The following is a 16,738-nucleotide window of genomic DNA, read 5'->3' on the forward strand; positions in this document are numbered from 1 at the left end:
TCTAATCTGGATGATATCAAAACGCTGATTGCTTCCTACCATCCTGTTTGTCTTTCTTTACAAGAAACATTTCTCAAAACTACTGATACTGTCTCCATTCGGCAGTTTTCTCTGTACAGAAATGACAGGTTGTGTGATGGTTGAGTACATGGAGGGGTGGCACTGTTGGTTGATCAACACGCGCCCACCCTGTCTTTTGTCACTCAACACACCCTTGAGGCTGTAGCCATCCGTGTTTCCTTGGGTCATACCATCACTGTTTGTTCTCTGTACCTGTCCCCTGGAAAGACATATGATCAATCAGATCTGGATGCTCTCGTTGAACAATTGCCATCTCTATTTCTAATCCTAGGATTTAATGGACATCATCCCCTCTGGGGAAGTGCTATTATTGATGGGAGGGGCCGATCTGTAGAGCGGATGCTCTCTGATCACAATCTTTCTCTTTCAATATTGGTTCTTCCACTTACTTTCATGCACCTAGTCAGTCCTTTACCGCTATTGATCTCTCAGTTTGCTCCCCTTCATTATTCTCCCATTTTTCATGGAGGGTTGACAGTAATCCACTAGGCAGTGATCATTTTCCAATCCTTATAAGAGAGACTGGCGGTGGTCGATGCCACCCTACCCAGCGTCCCCGGTGGAAGCTGGATCAGGCAGACTGGTCCACTTTCACTGCTCTCGCAGAACTTGATCCTGCCATCGTAAATCAGCCATCAATAGACGACTGTGTAGCAGCGTAACTGACTGTATTATACATGCAGCTGCTCAGTGTATTCCTAAAACCTCGAACACGTTTTCCACGATATCCTCGTCCATGGTGGAATCCTGCTTGCCACTTAGCACGGAAGGCTCAAAAGCGGGCCTGGGATACTTTCGTAGATATCCCACACTTTCAAACCGGTTGCTTTCCAACGGGCCCGCACATGCTAGGTGGGTAAGACGTCACAGCCAGAAGGAATCTTGGATTAAGTTCACAACCAGTATATCTTCTACCACCAGTTCCAAGATCATATGGGACAGGATTCGAAAGGTTAATGGACACTACAATTCTATCCCCTCTCGATCTTACTCTCTGATGGTCAGGAGGTGACTGATGTTCGGAACATCGCTAACACTCTAGGTGAAAGCTTTTGCCGGGTATCTAGCACTTCTGCTTGTTCCTCCACCTTCCTGCCCATCAAGACTCGGGCAGAGCAATCACCTCTTTCCTTTCAACTGACTGTTTCTTTGACTATAATTGTCCCTTTACCCTGGTGGAACTAAAATGGCCCTTCATCGGTCTGCCAGTACGCCTGTTGGACCTGATGATATTCATTATGACATGCTGCACCATCTATCTCCTGCTTCTCTTGATGTCCTTCTGATTGTTTTCAACCGGATCTGGCAGGAGAATGTTTTTCCTGATGCTTGGCGCCAGGCTATTATTTTTCCTTTCTCTAAGCCAGGGAAAGATCCCAAGATTCCTTCAAACTACCGTCCAGTTGCTTTGACGAGCTGTCTCTGTAAGACATTAGAAAGGATGGTTAATGCTCGTCTTGTTTGGTTCCTTGAATCAAACAACCTCCTTTCGCCACCCAGTGTGGGTTCCGTCGACAGCACTCCACCACAGACCACCTAATTCGTCTTGAAACATCTATCAGAGAAGCCTTTCTCAACCGCCAACATCTTGTATCAATATTCTTTGACATAGAGAAGGCTTACGACACAACATGGAGGTATGTCGCTTTATGAGACCTCCATACATATGGGTTACGTGGCCATCTACCCATGTTTATTAAAAAATTTTTTAATGGACAGGGGATTCCAAGTTCGTGTGGGTTCGACACTTTCCCGTTCTTTTGTACAGGAACTTGGAGTCCCTCAAGGCTGTGTATTGAGTGTTACACTCTTCAGTATAAAGATAAATGCCATCACTGAACAACTCCCTCTCACTGTTGCGAATGGGCTGTATGTCGATGACTTTCACATCTCATGTCAGTCGCCAAACATGAGATATATTGAGCAGCAACTACAAACCGCCCTCAATTGTGTATGGAAGTGGACTATGGCGAACGGCTTTAATTCTCTCTCTCCAAAACTGTATGCATGCACTTTTGCCGCCGACGGGTATTCACCCTGATCCTGAACTTCATCTCGTGGAGTTTTGCTGCCAGTTGTCCCGAGACCAAGTTCTTGGGGCTTATCTTTGATCGTAAACTGACCTTTATACCACACTTAAAGCAGCTTCGGTCAAATGCACAAGAGCACTGAACATCCTCCGTGTTCTCTCTTCTACCAGTTGGGGGGCAGATCGCTGTTCAATGTTAAAGGTATGTCGTGCTCTTATTAGATCGAAACTCGATGGTCTATGGCTCTGCCAGACCCTCGGCCTTAAAGATGCTGGACCCCGTTCATCACCAAGGACTTCGACTCTGCACTGGGACTTTCCGTACCTCTCCAGTTCAAAGTGTATACATTGAATCTCATGAACCTTCTCTACACCTTCGCCGCTTGCAACTATCTTTACAATATACTTGAAACTTCATTCCTTACCAAAGCATCCCACCTGGAAATGTGTTTTCCTTCCTTCCTGTGGGCAGTACTTTTCAGAACAGACGATCTGTCATTGCTCGCGTTTGGCCTTCGTGATCCGAAGCAATTGGATGAATTGGGTCTGTCCTTGATAACATTGCATGTTCCACAGGTCGGCCCATCCCACCATGGCTTATTACAGCCCCCAAATGTGACCTTTCTTTCAGTTACCTAAAAAAAGGCAGATACTCCAGATTGGAAGTACCGCTTTTATTCAATGAATATCTTTCAAACAATCATTCAGTTCCTATTTATACAGATGGTTCCAAATCAGGTAATTCAGTGGGCTCTGCTATGGTTTGCTATGGGTCAGTAGTTGCACGCAGAATCCCTTCTACAGCTTCTGTGTTCACTGCTGAACTGTATGCCATATCTCTTGCCCTGGATCATATTGCAGCTGAGCAGTACTCCAACTGTACTATTTATACTGATTCGCTTAGTTCTATACTTGCCTTGGAATCGCTACACGCTAGCTCACATCCTATTCTCGCTGATATTCGTAACCGACTGGCCCGTTTCTCATTAGCAGCTACTTCAATCCAGTTTTTCTGGATACCAGGCCATGTTGGTATTCGCTGGAACGAAGCTTGCAGACATGGCAGCTAAATATGTCTGCTTCAGCACCATCACTCCTATGCCTATTCCGCATATGGACTATGGTGTTATCTTCAAGGGTCGGCTCCGTGCCAGCTGGCAGTCCACTTGGAGTGAGCGACGGACAACAAACCTTTCAAATCAAACCCAAAATTGACTTTGGCCATCTAGCTTCCCGTAAAGTTCGAAGGAGGAAGTTGTTCTCACTAGGCTACGCATTGGTCACAGTTTTAACTCATCATTTTCTTTTATCTGGAACTGATGCACCAATGTGTAATTTGTGTAACACTCAAATCACTATCAGCCACGTTTACTTTCTTGCCATCGCTACAATTCTCAACGACGCAATATTTTAAACATATTTTTCCCAGGGTCAATCTGTAACATTGGACAGAGTTATTGGTGATGGTGACTCTGTCCACCTTGATAATGTTTTTAATTTTTAATGGCCATTAACCTTTTAATCTCATTTAAGTGTTGCATGTTTATTCATTACACCTTTTAATTGTGGTTCCTTTTTTACAGTTTTAATCTCTGTCATTCAATTTGACATTGGACAATGGCCAGAACATTAAATAACTCGACACCAGGACTGGAAAGGCCAACTTCAGGTGACTAACGCTCCTGTTTGAACTACTCGAATTAGTCATCCTGGCGAAGTTGTTATTATACTTTTACTGCATATCGTTTCACACTTTTACTAATTAACTTTTAGTACTGGCCATATTGACTCATAACCCGAACAAGGACTGGAAAGACCAACTTCAGGTGACTGACGGTGGTTTTATACTTACCTGTTAGTCTTCCTGGCGGGTTACGATCATTACCATTCTGCTACAGGTAGTTCTTTACAACTTTGTTGACTGGATGTCAACATTGGTTTTACGCCATTTTCTGTCTTAATTGCCGCTTTTGCTTTTATCTTCAATTACTTCTACAAATTTTACTCCATTTACTTGACTTTATCCTTTTACTGGACATTTGGCTACTCATTATTACGATTTTATGGAGTGTCTTTTAAAACTTTTACTTTCTTTTACATTTTGATAATAGCTGCTATGACACATAACCCAGAACCAGGACTGGAAAGGCCAACTTCAGGTGATTGACGGTGGTCCTTGAACTTACCTGTTAATCTTCCTGGCGGGTTATGATCATTACCTTTTTGCTAGAGTAAATACCTTACAACTTCTTATACTCTACCTTTATCTTAACATTGTAGACTAGGTGTCAACATTGGTTTTATACTTTTTTTGTTTTACCTTCAGTTCCATTTATGTCTATTACTACATTTATTTATTTATTTATTTTTTTTTAATTTTTTTTTTTACATTTTTACCGAATGTCTGGTGCAGATAGCCTCGCTGCTTTGTGCCATAAAACACTAAATCAATCAATCAATCAATCAATTTCTCAGTAGTCTTTATTTTATGTACCAAAACTATAAATGAGTAGTTTTAAATTAATTTCATTACTACAGTAAAACTTTACAACTGTACAGTATTTGCTCATAGGTAATTAGTTCAATTACATATACTAGCTAACTATGTTTGCAAACTATGTAGTGCTGTATGGAAACAAGTGTAGATGTTAAAATAGGTATATTTATTTATATAAAAATAGTACTATATCAACTGTATTTTGGTCATAAACAGTGAGAAGAATATACTATTTTGATAAGATATCTTACCTTCACTCACAGAATAGCTTTTCTTGACTAGTATTGCCCTCTATCAGCACAAATGTTTAACATATGCCATTATCCTTTAATATCCTGCTTCTGCATATTCGTATTCAAATGATCATGGAGCAGCTTTTCACAAATGGAAGCTTGACATATAACTCCTATTGTAACCAACATTTTTTCAACAAGTGCACCAAATCACTTCTTAATTGGAAGTAGTGCTGCACATACATGCTATTTTTTGCTCATAGATTTGTCTATATTTTCAGTTATACTAGCAACTTCATTTTTCTTTACTCTTTGTTTAAGTTTTGCATTTTGGTATTTTACCAGTTTTTCAAAATATGTGACTTTTCAGGATATTTTTTGTTTTTATATTATGGATTTCACTCTGTGGCAAGTGGAGTCTGACCTGTATACTTTATTTTTGGAAAGCATTCTCCATCCTGTGACAATACTGGTTGTCAGTTACATTGTAGTCTTTCCTACTGCAGACCTGATTTAGAATTCCAGATGCCTCCAAGTTTTTGTTGATATACCCTATCAATGTGGTAGCTCTGCTTTTCAATATAGAATTTTAAGGCCGCTTGTTACACTGTTTCCAGTTACTTGGTCCTCTTGAGTTTCCAATGCTCATTTTTTCAAGCTTTATTGTAGTGTATGAGAGCTCTTACCAGTTCCTAAGTGTTGGGGTGTTGTATCATGGAGGCCTGTCCTCCTGCGATGAATCACACCATTTATTTGAGAGTAGAGGGGTGGCATTATGCATGTTTTGATGGCATGTGGAACTTCCTAGTACTGACCTGATGTATAATTTAAGATTGCATCTGCTTTTTATTGTTGCATTGTGTTATATTTTTTTCTATATATCTATTTTTTTTCTGTATCTTGATGTCTTTCCTACTTTGAAACTGATAATCAATCCCAGATGCCACCAGGTTTTAATTGAAGCATTCCACCATGTCATGTATACATCAAACAACTATAATTGCAGTTTGCCTCTCAGACTGAGATATTTCTCCTAACTATTGCTGGATCTAGGGTTGGAAATGGTACAGCTAAGTAAGTTCTCATGTGCTGGCTTGTTTCCTTCCTCCTACCATAGAGTGAATGATGAATGCCAGCAGCCAACAGGTTTTGGATTGGAGATGCACCTTACCTTTGTGGTTCCTTTTCCTACCATTGGCTGGATGTCAGTTCCTGGCAGATCTTGTGTTGTTTGTAGCTGGATACTGAATATTTTCTCACTTGTTTACAACCAGTGATCTTCCTTGTACTGCAGACCAAAAGTGCTACGCTTGTTTCTATCAGGTTTATGCCATCTTGCCTGAGCTTTCCACCTTCATGCAATCTGCTGGGTGACAGTTTTAAATAAACCTGGTGTTGGTTGGGTTGGATATTATGCAGGTGATGATGGATTCTCATGTGGAAGCTCAACTTCTTTACCAATTCCCATTTCAAGGATAAAAGGTAGGCATTCCTCTACCTACTGCAAATCTGTTATAGCATTCCAGATACTGTCTGGTGTTGCTTGAGATTGAACTACCACTATGGTTTGTTGCATCCTAGCCACTCAACACCCAGGAGTCCCATTCATTGATTAAACATGTTCTGGGATCCCTTCATGTTTCAAACTTTAAGTTCACAGTAGTGTCATTAAAGAGTGAAGAGTATACCTGAATCAGGTGTGGTGTGATCTCCCACTGAGGTGCATTGTTTTTTACTTTGCATTTCATGCCTTCTGGTCTTTATAAGCAATTTTTAGGGGCATCCTGTTTCTCAATTAGACTTTTACCAGTTCAGTGTGGGATTTTAGCTATTTTGTGGCAGGAGGTGAGATATCATATGGGAAGCTAGGATTTCCTATCCTGCCTCCTCACTTCCAATGATATATGGAGTAGGTCTTCTGATCGATCTTGAAGTGATTAATGAGTGCAGATTCAGAGAGCTGCTGCATGATCATGTGCATTAAGCATGCATAAGCAGGAGATGCAGGGTTAGTGATATGTCTTGAAAATTTGAGCCAGTAAAGAGCAGTAATAGTCAGGGAAAGCCAGTTTGTGTAAGAAGGTATCTATCAGAAATACATTTTCAGTGTGGGAAAATACTAACATAAATTTTCACTTTAACAAGATAAAATACATTATGAAAATAACTGAAGAGATGAATATCCATAATCCTGTTAGCTTGGTTCTATAAAATTAATCACATCAAACATTTATACATCTTTATTTGTATAGTTGGTGAAATTGTCTTTCATAAAATTTGCTTCCAGTATATTAAAATCTTGATCTTGCTTGGTTTTATTTATATGTATATTGTAATCTTTTTACACAGCATGGTCTTATGATTTTTCTGAAGACCATGTTGTGAGTGATACTTTTCACATAAACCATTGAGGTTGCTCATAAATGATGCTGATCATGTCACTACAACTTAATAGACTAATATAGAGAAATTCAATCTTTTAAGAATTTAATATTAGCTCTTGTGCAAATATTATTTTGTGTATTGATATATGTACTCTTGTGTATTTTGTATTAAAATTATTGCCTTTACAACTAATCTGACTTATTTTCATTTGATGTGTACTCTTTGTGAGAAACTATCAAGTACATATTTTTTACTGAATTACTTTAGCAGTAGTGTTGTCATGCATTGTGTTTTGATGACTAGAAACGTAGCAGTTTGAATATATATAACAAGGAACTTGTTACAAGTAATTAGAAAATAGAGAATTTTTTCATTTTGTTTATCTTGACATTACTCAAATTTTTTATAATTATGTCAAAAGATCCAGTAGTATGTAGTAAACAACCATAATTAGCTGCATATATAATATAGAAGTGTAGTTTCTTTATACACTTGCAGAATATGTTAAACTTTATAACTAGGAAGATCGTTTTCATTGAGACTTTTCAAATTTTACTCAGTTTATTTTAATCAAGTTCTGAAGCTTCAAAGGTTAGTTTATAGGGTAGGTTGAATTATTTTCTCCACAACTAATTTTCATAGATACTGTTAGGGTGCAAAGAGACTGCATAACATTTAAATTACAATTATAGAAGGGTTGAAGTTGTATATTAAACATTTACACTGTACATGGTTGTTGTTGATGATGTTCTATATTTAATTATATTGACTGAATACATACTTCAGTTCATTACATTTTGATTCAGATTGTTGTAGCATGAAGTGCAATGTTATATACTTACAGTATTTCTATATTACCATTAACTTGTTTATGCTAGTTATAAGACAAAAATTACATCCCTCTTATGCTGATCAAATCAGAAACTTGTTAAAAATGCAATGTGTTTATGCAGTTTTAACAGTTCTTACAGTTGCCAACTTTATGCTAGAACATTTGGTATAGAAGGATTCCATGATATGCACTGGAGACTGCTGCTGCCCTCACTTTGATACAGGTTGAAGATTGTTAGCCTGAGGATTGAAAAGGAACATGTAAGTGATCTGGGAATGAGGGATTTTGTAACAATTATCAGGGAATATGCAAATTTATTGTTGTAATAGCAATATAAAAATGTAAATATTTATAAATAAGGACTTGAAACCAATTTTATTGTTATTAATTTTTATAATTTTTGTTTTCTAAGAGTTACATTAAGAAAAGTTGCAATCTCTGATCTGTGTTAATGCGAACTTACCTCAGAGTTTTAAGTTTGGCTGGAAAACTCTGTATTAAAATAACTGATATTGGATGATACAACAGAATATTGAACATTGTGCTAGAAGTTATTAGAAATTTCAAGACACTGAAAATCACTACATTAATTGTTAAGTAATTTATACAATGATAATGTTTCTCTTTTATTATTTTGCATACTTGGTGTTTATTATTTTAGCAATATGCTGTAGAAAATTCCAGTTAAATAAAATGTCTTGTAGGGTTTAATATGACTGTAAAAGTTTATTATAGGTATGTTTGTTATGCCACATATGTAATAGGTTTAAGAAGTTAAAAAATGAAATTAGACATTTAGAATTGTAATACAGTTCATGAAAACAGAGTAACAGTTATGATAGCATTATCAGTTGACCAAGGTTACAAAATTAAATTGAAATGGGAAATCTCTCAAGATGAATTCTTCTATGTGGTTTGGAGACTTCTAGTGAAGGTTATTTATTTTAGTTTACCTCCTTTGGGATCTGAACATTAGCCCATGAGTGTGCAGAGTATGGAGACCTGTGAAGAGGGGAAAGAATCCTGGTTGATGAATAGTATCTAGAGCACTGCAACACACCACTTTGGCCTTGAATTTTTTTAGATGTGTGGCCCTTCTAGGGTCAGTTGTCTAGTCCTTTTGGTCTAGAGTCAACTGAGTACCAGAGTTGGGGATTCTGAGCAGGTGTTGTAGACATTGTCTGATGCTGGTGTTTGGGTACAGTGCTCATGAATCCCTGGCATTGTTATAGTGTCCTTGTTGGTATTGTTATATGTCCCTTCCATGAGACCCCAGGGTTGATAGTGTCAGAGGGCACAAAATATTTTCCTTTCCTTATTTCGTAAGTGACTACTTACAGAAACCTCTGTTCTACAGTCACCATCAAAGTCAATTCCTGTACCTATGTTTCTAAGTTTACATTCCTATACTGTCAAATCCTTAGGGCAAATGTCACATGTTTTTGTCCAGAACAGGTTAGAGTGATTTGCTGTCCCTCTCAAGTCAGACAAGAAGTTAAGTTCTGGAGACATTTTGATTGAAACATTTGTGCCACATCTTAGCAAACTCCTTGTGAAGTCAAAATTCCTATTGAGGTTATCCCCCATGCTATTTTGAACTCTTCATGAGGAGTTATTGTTGAGAGAGCTATTATAAAACATTTTAGAGTTGGAGATACTCACTGGTTTCTCTAGCAAAGGAATTTCTGCTTTACAACACATCTCCACTTTTGAGGACAGAATTATGTAACTGACCAGTGTTCTAATTTTGATATTTACATCACCACATCGTCATGCTTCTATCATGAGAGGATATTTCTACTACTAGAAAATATAGTCATATATTCCTAACCTTCTGAGATGTTTCCAGTGTCAAAGGTGTGAACATACAAAGTTATAATCTTGTCATAATTCTTTGTTGTGTGCCTGTTGTGGTTGCAAAGACCTTGATACATACAGTTGTCAACTTGACCCTCACTGCATCATGGTGTTTCTTATCCCTCTTTTCCATTCTTGCCTTATGTAGGTGAAAGAGGTACAACATTTTTGTATTGTAAACATTACTTAGCCAGATACAGAACAATTATTCATTCACACTCTTTGTTACTTGAATCTGCTTCTACTGACAGAGATATGCATAAATAACTCCAGGTTACAAGGAGGTCAAGAGACGTCTTACTACAAAAAAGCAATGTGGTTGCAAGCAGAAGAGTTCTTCACCCAATACAGTGAAACTTTCAAGGTTTTTGTTTTAATTTGGATGAAATTAAGGGTTTGAGTGATTCCTGTTACCTTAAGTCTCTTTCTTTACAGGAAGCATTCCTAAAACCTGCTGATACCATCACCTTTTGGCAGTTTTCTTTATGTTTAAATAACAGGTTGTGTGATGGATAAGTTCGTAGAGGGATGGCATTGCTGGTTGACCAGCAAGAACCCCCCTTGTATGTGGCAATATACACTTGGAGGCTGTAGCTATCAATATCTTCTTGTGTTGTACCATCACTGGTTGTTCTCTCTACTTATATCATGGAGGAACTTAAAACCAGTCAACTTTGATGCTGTTATAGAACTGTGGCTACCTTTCTTTTTTGTCTTGGGAGACTTGACACAGTCTTCTTTGGGGTGGTGCTGATATTGATGGTAGGAGTTGTTCCACTTAGCATAAACTCTTAGATCATAACTTGTCTCTTAATCAGTGGTGGTTCTTTTATCTGTTTTCATGCATCTAGTCAGTCTTTTACTGCTAATGATCTATGTCTGTTCCCTTTCATTTTTTCTGTTTCTCTTTTTTTCTTGGAAGGTTTACAGTGACACTGGGCAGTGATAATATTTCTGTCATTTTGAGAGAGACTGGGTGTGGTCAGTGTCATCCAACCTGAGTGCCACTATGTAAAATGGCCCAGAACTGGTCCTGCTGTTTTTAATCTTCCAGCTATTAATGATTACGTGGAGACAACAGCAGATTGTATCATTTTAGCAGCTGTTTGTTATACACTCAGAACCTCAACTTGTTTTCCATGGTGGTTTCCTGCCTGCTAGCAGACATGAAAGACTCTGAAACAGGCGTGGAATATCTTTTGTGGATATTCCACTCTTTCTAATTGCATTGGTGTTTAGTGGGTCCATGCTCATGCCGCAGGTCCAAAGTCAAAGCCAAAGGAATCTTTGACTGAGGGCTGTATCTTGAGTGTCATGCTTTTCAATGTGAAAATCAGTGCTATTACAATCAGTTGTGGCTGTTATTAGATGATGGTGCTGTCAGCTTGTCCCTTTGAGGCTAATTACTATCCTGACCTATGATTTTTCTTTGTGCCATTTGAAGTGGATACTCTTTATTAGAAGTAACACACTTTTTTTGCTGAGCATTTTCTGAAGCATTTTCCTACTCCTGTTTGTACAGATGGTTTGAACTGTAGTTACTCTGTGTGCTATCTTATACTTTGTTGTAGCCTCATGGTTGTGCATAAAATTTAGTTTTTCTCCTTATTTTCTAGCATATGCACTTTGAATTTTGCTAAGGAATGCTTTAAACTTGATATTAATGGTTCCATTTTTCATTCAACATTTGTTTTTAATAATTAAAACATAAACAGAAATGTTTAATGAACATGTGTAAGACTACTATATCCAAGTTGGATAATTGTACTGAATTTTATGTCTGAAAGAGGAATACACCTTAAAACTTTATTGAAAGAAAACGGAAAGTCATTTCTTGACCACTGATCATTCATTGCCTTAAACCTTATTACTATTTGTATATTTAATGTAGCATTTGTATTAGTTGTAAAACTGTTTTTTAGTTCTCTGTTCATTTTGGAAGTTGTACAGTTTACTTAATTGGATGCTTGTATACACGTGTTTACATGTATATTTTCTCAAACATTTCTTGAACAAAGATCAATAGCTGTTTCATTGTGGTTCATTATGTGATAGATGATGCTTTATTGCATTAACTACCTGATTCACAGATAAAATAAAATCAGTGTGTCAATGATTTATTTCTGAATTACTATGTGTTTTATTAGTTGTCAGCATTTATAAAGGCTTTTATTCTTTCCACCAATGTACAGTTCCATTTTAAATAACAGTGACACTAAGTAATTACACTTTATTATACCACAAATTGTTATATTACTGTCATACATTAGATAGGTCAGTAGGTTCAGTGTTTAGTAACTCAAATGGTATAAGGGTGTCAGAGAACACATGTATTGAATTTAATAGTTATAATGACATCATTTGCTGGAACAGCTGGTTGTAAAAGACAGAAGTTATTTTCTGTTAATATTGTTATTCAGTATCTTCACTTAACTGTCTTTGTATTTCTTGTAAAAAACAACAAACAAAAACATGACCTGAATTACCAAAAGGTATATCAAAATTATTAACTGTAAAGACTAGGTGATATTCTGTTCTACTAAAGAGAACACTTCATTAGTTTTGGAATTCTTTATGTGAAATAAACTTGTGAAGTATGCTTAAATTTGTATGTAGTACATATCAAAATATATATTCATCAGAGGTTAGTAATGTTTGGTCTTATTAAAGAAAGTAAATATTATATATTTATTTTATGTATGTGTTTTGTAAGCTTTCTATCCATCAAACTGCAAACAAGAATGGAAATTTTATGAAGCTAAATTACAATTTTGAATCATTTTCTTTTGATAATGTCTAATATGAACTGTTTGTTTCTTTCTGTAATGTGAGTAGATTTTATACTACCTATTTGACTTCAAAGGTATGAAACCAAACCTGATATAGATCCCTTACAAGGTTTAACAGAGGCTGAGGAAATAGTAGAAGAACAATGTGAGGAAAAAAAGATGTATGTAGAACTGTAGAAAGATGTTTAGGATGATCAAATGTGTGAAGGTAGGTTGTGTTGGTGTGTGCTTCTGGTGTTTGACATGTAATAACTTATTTTTTTATTTATTCTAATTGAATTTTTATTATTAATAACTTTATATTGACAATATTGTAGTCTTCCAATGGTAAGTTTCTTGAAATTTATAACGTAATGTTCTCTACAGTAGTTATTTTATAAATTGTAAAGGGATGTTTTAATTAGCACTTGAAAGAAACATACATTGCAAATAAAATAAAACACCTTCAAACAAATATTTATCTTATCATGAAATGGAAAGAAGAGGTCTCACCCTGTGTTCAGAACATCAGATAATTGGAAAAACATTACACTAATAAACAAAATCATCATTCATTAATGTTCAGATTTTTTAAACGTAAAGAACAAAAACATTTAAGTTATGTAGCTAACAATGGTTTTCAAGTAATATTAACATCTTTTGTGTTTAATTAAAGGAGAGTTGAATCTATATATGTATATATATATATATATATATATATATATATATATATATATATCAAAGAAATAATGGTGTGTGTAACTACTTATTGACAAGTTAGTATTCTTATGTTAGCTTCTCTTGAACTATGTTGAGTCTAACATGTTTCTGACAATTCAACAGGAACTGATATAGAAATACATTATGTTTAATCCTGTTAACAGGTGGTTAACGTCTATTGATGTGCTAAACAGTTTTTACCAAGTTTAAATATTTTTTTCATGTTGCACAATCTTAAGAAGATAAACAGCCACTATCAAGTTAAGCATCAGTTTTTTTTAGTAAATATGAGACATACTAAACAGCTAGTACAAAATGTCAACATCAGTTCTTGTTTAACAAACTTTACACATACAATTGGTACCACTTCTGAGCAACAGGTCCTGTTGAACAAAAATGACATATGCTAATCAGCTGTTATCAAACTTGAATAGCAGTTATTATTGAACAAACTTTATGTATATTAAACAGCTGTTTCTGTAAAACAATTTTGGGACTTGTTAATGAACAGTGTGTAATCACCTGTTAAATTTGTATTGGCTTAGCTGAGTTTAAATTAATTATTACAGATACCATTCTCAGATCCTTTTACACAGTCAAGATACATGTACTCAGAGAAAATAATATGGCTGTAATTGCTTGGTATAAAAAGTTATGTTTTCTTAAAGTTTTAACATTGTGAATATGGATTAATAAAATAAGTATAAGATTGAGTCATCATGAGTACCTTACCATAATTGTCTTACATCTAATGTAAGATATACATACTCTTATATTTTAATTAAATCTCAGCAGTCTGAATTAAAGAAGTGTAACTAGATGGACTATTTTCAAAAAGTCATAATAATTTGATATATCATTGTATTATTTACTACTTGTAGTGCCTTTCAGATCAAGAGGAAGGAGCAAAATGAATAAGATTCTCACTGCCATCAGGCAAGGCATAACATAAAATTAGTTTTGACTACAGAAGTTGTGAATGTATACACACTATATTGAAAGTTGGAAGCATTAAATCAAAAAATATTCAACATTAGTAAAAAAAAGAAGTCACATGATTGGTCATATTGAGAGAATTTATTTAAAAAATGTGAAAAGTGAATGGGATAATTTAATATGAATTTTATAACATTTACATTTGGTGGTTTCTGGAGATGACTTGGTGAATTTGTCATGACTTTTTTTTAACACTGTTATTCATGTGACAAAATTAAAACCATGTAACTTGTATAATAAAGTTACAAGAAAGAGGCTACATCAACACTGAGAGATAATAAATTACGTTTTTATATTTGGTTACGGTTTTGTTAGCATTCATTTATTATTCCTTCTATTTTCTAGCTTATCTCTGAATGTTTAATTGCATTAAAATAATAGCTCACCTTCTAAATGATCATGTTTAATTTGAGTACACATGCATGTAATGTGAAACTGGCATCAGTTTTCCCTGGTGGTGATGTACAGATATCATAAATGTTGTACATTATGAAAATTACAGTCACATGGTTTGTGATCTTGTGATCTAACAAGTGAATGAAAATCTTACATTGATGTTTCACAAGTTAGTTCACAAGATATTGATGAAGAATGTTATTACTAAATGTTGTTAGTGATTTTGTGATTACGTTTGTTGTTTCTTTTTACTCCTGATTCATTTATTCATTTAAATATTTATTATTCTGAATTTATATATTGTATTGTTCATTAACATTAATTTCAAGTCCTAGCCTCACACATATTCATTTACTGTGTGGTAAGTTATCAGCTTTGTATTTCAGTAATTTAAAAGTCACCCTTTGGATTTCTGTGATTGTCAAAGTATTATTTTTTTTTTCTGTTCTGGTTGTAGTGGCAAATTACTCTAGACCATTGCAACATTTTTTTTTACTGATGTCTTTTTCCAAAACAATACTTCCTCTCACCCAAAGCTATATCAGTCCTGGTTTGCCCTTTAAGCATTGCTATAGAAATGTTTGCTATCAGTGCACCAGTCTTTTCTACTCCTTTATTTTCTCACCATTTCAGAACATGTGCTGATCATGTGACCACCCTCCATCAATCATATTGTGTCATTTATTACTAGCATTGCTAACTACTTCTGCCACACTAGCACCATGCTAACTTTCTCAGTTGGCATTCTATTGTATAGACATGTGTTTTTAAATCATTCTTCATGTAACAAACTTTGGACCATGACTGATCACAAATTAATATCACTTTTAACTTGTGTTTGATTTCTGTTGTTTCTTCTTGTTTGTTTTAGATAAACGTCTGTTTTCTAATTTGTTAATATGAATTTGAGATTTAACCCTTTTGCCCTGGGTATCCTTTACTGTGCATGAAACAAAGTTTTAGTGTTTTATGTTCAAAATTTATTAATGTGCTTTTTTGACATCATTAAATGAATTAACAGAGTGTAAAGTTTCAACTAATGATCCATATTTTAATACTTTAAGTTTTAAGATATTAATTCTGCAGGGCAATATTTAAAAAATACTGCGTTTCCTCGAGTGTGACACTTTTTCTAGCCATCTTTTCTCATCTGTTTTATCCATCACACATTCATAAAGTACAAAATTAAAGTTACTCACTATAAAATATTGATTGCTCAGACAAAACATAATTTTTCACAATTTTCAATTTTTTATAGTTACAAAGCTGTCATAGAATATCAGACCCCTCTTGCTGCACCCACCTGTCACATCCTCTTTTTTGTTAATAGTTGTCTTTTACATTTAATTATATTTTACCTATAACTAATAGTAAATCAAGGTTTGATCTATCCTATGACATTTTGTATTAAGTTTCATCTGAATTGACAAGTGTCAGTTTCTCTTACAATACAACATTTGTTACCATGGGAATCACAACAGGTAACTTGGATGAATTTGTAACAGCTTTTGTTGCATAGTTAGAAAGCCAGAATTATTGTAATTGTTTGAGAAACTTATGTTCCTTTTGCATGTTATTAGTCTATGTTCTTTGGTGTGTTAGTTAATTAACAAAATGTTAATACATTGCTATCATTACTATAAAATATGCTTAAGTGTTCTCAACATTTGACACCAAGAAAGAAAAGAAATTGGGTAAGTACTTTATTTCTTGTTTTTCCTGTTTATTCTTTATTCAATACTCTAAAGGTAATTAAAATGTAAAAATAGGGATTTTGTAAGTTAAGATCAGATGAGGTGAAATAAATAGTAATAATAATGTAATAAAAATGTTTTACAAGACAAGAATGCAAGCAGTTAGGCAGTAGCTAATGGGTAGTGTAATTCAATAACATAATGAGAGCTACGTGCATATTGAGTGACACAACTTATAATGGCACGAATA

The 16,738-nt window shown here is 35.1% G+C and overlaps 1 long non-coding RNA gene across 2 annotated transcripts; it reads left to right on the forward strand.

Moving 5' to 3' along the window:
* Positions 1 to 7,760: 7,760 nt before the first annotated feature.
* LOC143239595 (uncharacterized) lies at positions 7,761 to 16,054 on the forward strand. 2 transcript variants are annotated; one of them, XR_013021251.1, is made up of 3 exons: positions 7,761 to 8,317; positions 12,750 to 12,911; positions 14,284 to 16,054. It is a non-coding gene; the product is annotated as an uncharacterized LOC143239595 (long non-coding RNA). The 2 variants fall into 2 exon arrangements; XR_013021252.1 differs by having other exon boundaries at positions 12,778 to 12,911.
* Positions 16,055 to 16,738: the final 684 nt, after the last annotated feature.

Source organism: Tachypleus tridentatus, chromosome 13, assembly GCF_004210375.1.
Source record: "Tachypleus tridentatus isolate NWPU-2018 chromosome 13, ASM421037v1, whole genome shotgun sequence".
In the NCBI taxonomy this organism is placed as follows: domain Eukaryota; kingdom Metazoa; phylum Arthropoda; class Merostomata; order Xiphosura; family Limulidae; genus Tachypleus; species Tachypleus tridentatus.